Source organism: Trifolium pratense, linkage group LG5 (assembly GCF_020283565.1).
Source record: "Trifolium pratense cultivar HEN17-A07 linkage group LG5, ARS_RC_1.1, whole genome shotgun sequence".
NCBI lineage: Eukaryota > Viridiplantae > Streptophyta > Magnoliopsida > Fabales > Fabaceae > Trifolium > Trifolium pratense.
Window position 1 is genome coordinate 20,857,185 of NC_060063.1, and position 3,306 is coordinate 20,860,490.

Sequence of the window (3,306 nt, forward strand, 5' to 3'; positions counted from 1 at the left end):
TAAGCAAAAATTATTATATTAGACAAAAAAAAGTAAAGGCTAAGTAAAGGTTTGAGTGAATGCATATTAAAAAGCCATAAATATATAAATGTAGAATATGAAAAGTATAGAGATGACAATAATAATAATAATAATAATAATAATAATAATAATAATAATAATAATAATAATAATAATAATAATAATAATAATAATAATAATAATATAAGTAGAAATGATGTGGCATTGTAGAGTGATTAATTGAATTTAAATAGATGATGTGGCTAAATGAAACAATTTGATTGGTCTAAGTGGATTAGGGTTAGGAGAACTATTTAGGAATTATATATATAGATACTTGTCTCACTTATACATGTATAGAAGCCAGTCTACCAAAGCATTCGTAGAATCTTTTAAGGACATCAGTAGGATTCTATTACTTTTATCTTTAAGCATCCCCAAAGCATAACTAAATTGTTGACCATCCAAGAGTCCATCCTCCTTTACACTTTTCAATATTTTAACGCAATCAGGAATTGAGTATTGTCCATGAACATGAGAACTGGCCGTAATTTCAGCCTTCTCAACTTCATTGTGACTTTCTGCTGCTTGAACTAATCGTTCGAATGTGTTTTTCATAGTTGTCGCAGTCCCAGCCTTGGTCTTACCCCTTGTCCCTTTATCACATATATCATTGAAACCTTTCTTTTCTTTTTTGATTGAGTATTTTCTACAAGGACAACGTCGTCGTCATCAGATTCAAGATTCTCCAGTGACACATCATCAGTAGTATTTTTGCCATCAAATTCAAGTGGCACTCCTAAAGCCGGTGTCCATTGGCATTGAGTTGTTACCGCAGTCTCCCCAAATATAAAGTCCAAAACATCACGAAATTCCAATCCTTGACATCGAAATTTTGCATATTTCACATTCTCCAGCGCAACCAGCAAGGATAAGAGATTTAGACAAATCATTCCCTTACTCACCAAATAAAAAATAAAATATTCGTAATACTCACCTTGATTTTAGCTTCCCACCATGTAGGATCAGCCACAATAGTTCCTGTTTGAGAATTTCATCCTAAGCCTGTTTCTTTACCCAATAGTTGTTTCCAAGTGGTCCAATCAATTCTCAAATTATCCATTCTATTCTTCAAATGTTTTTTAGTATAATTTTTATTAGCACTTTTATTGAATGTTTCGCGTATCTCTTCCCATTTCTTATGCCTAAAAGCAATTCCTGATTTCCCACACTTTCGAATCTCATCCATACAAATGTCAAGTGAAATTTTAGTATCACTTGAACATTCCATTTTGCTTTTCCTAAATTTTCAGATTTACATGAAAGATTTTCTTTGGTAGCCATTGCTGCATTATAGTAGAAAATTAGAAAATATAACTTGTCTAAAAAATACACATGCAATTGATTTAATTTAAACATCAACTAACTCATCCAAGTCAAATTGGCGCTCACTATTATACTAAAAAAAAATACATACTCACAACAAGCACTTAGACACATCGTTTTGTCATTTTGAACATTAAAAATACATATCATTTACTTAATTAAAAAATACATATAGTAATCAATTTCATTTTATTTATAATAGGGTGTATGGAAGAACTACAAGTCTAACAAAAATTATAATAAAAAAATTGTCCAAGGAACAATGAAACAAAAGGAGACGGTGATATAAAATTTGAATCAATGAAAATTTTGCTATATACTTCCTCCAGTCACTATATAACTTAAAAAATAATTTTTTAAGGTGTTTAAAAAACTGATATATTTGATCTATCATATCAGTCAAATATTTTGATTTTTTAATAAACCTAAAAACAATTTTTTTTTACTTATAAGAAAGACGGAATATCGCATACAAACTAAAATCCTTATTACATCACATAGTATATTATATATAAAAGAAAGACAAGAAGATAACCTGACACTTGCAGAAAGAATTTGATAGGGACGGCTGCTGTGTGGTTGGAAATGAAAGAAGTAGGAGACATATATATATATATATATATATATGGGTCTTGCTAATCAGTGTTCCCGGGGCACTAGTTAAGGAACCAAAAGAAGAAATAAAATAAAAGTTGTGCATGAAAAATATCAAAATATAGACTTTTTTTGTATTGACTACACTATTTTTAAGTAAAACTTTCTAAATTTGAATCCTTAACAAGTGCTCATGGGACACTATTTAGCATTTAGCTATATATATATATATTAAACAAGGTTGGTATCAGAGCCTGATGGGGAAGTAGGAATGTGTTATTAAAAATGAATTATTAATTTGTTTATCTAATCTATACTTTACAGCTGATCCATGTTACTACTTATGGCATGTCATTCCATACTACTATTCATGAACAGTAAAGACAATTATTCTGCTTCTGAATATTCTATACAACTGTAGCAATAAGACCCTTTTATGGGCAATAAGTCTAATTTGTCGATGTTTTATAGAATGTTTAGATTTAGACTAATACACTTATGGTAATGGGATGATTCAACTATAAAACTAGTAATGGGTCAATTCTAAAGTATAAATTAGAAAATAAATTATTAATTCGTATTTAATAATTATATTTCTATCTAACCAAATGATGGCACTGGTATTAATGGGTGAAGAAATTAAAACCTTTTTAATGTTTAGATCTCTTTCCTCACGACTCTCTTGTAAATCTTCTCATCCTTCTTCTTCTTCTATTACTGAAAATCAACCTACAAGTTTTTCAAACAAAATCTTCAAAGAAGAAATTAATTTTGAAGATATCAATCAAGAATTGGACAATTGGGAAATACCTAAAAACTTACTAGAGTTTACACTAGAGAAGATAGTCATCAACCTTTTTGGAAAGAAAAATTCTTAGCCGGTCTCCCTAAATCTTTAGGAGACAAAGTCAGAGAAAAGCTTAGGAGCCAAAACCCTAATGGAGACATTCCTTATGACCAATTAAGCTATGGGCAATTAATTGATTACATTCAAAAGGTTGCCCTCAAGATTTGTCAAGACGATAAAATACAAAAACAACTCGCCAAAGAAAAATCTATAAATCGTAAAGACATGGGAACTTTCTGCGAACAATTCGGTTTACCTTGTTCTAAGGAACCAAAATCCAAACCCAAGCATAGCCCACCTAAACCAAAATTTTATAAAAATAGACATCACAAACCTTATAGGAAACCCAACACTGATGATAAACCAGATAAACCAGATAATCAATTTCCTTTCAGAAATAATTTTCCTAGAAAAGCTAGGTCCCCGGTTGTTTGTTACCATTGTAACAGACCTGGTCACATAAGTAAATATTGCAGGCT

At 30.2% G+C, this 3,306-nt stretch overlaps 1 pseudogene; it reads right to left on the reverse strand.

The window, feature by feature from the left end:
• Positions 1-342: 342 nt before the first annotated feature.
• LOC123883966 lies at positions 343-1,463 on the reverse strand (annotated as a pseudogene).
• Between the last annotated feature and the right edge of the window lie 1,843 nt (positions 1,464-3,306).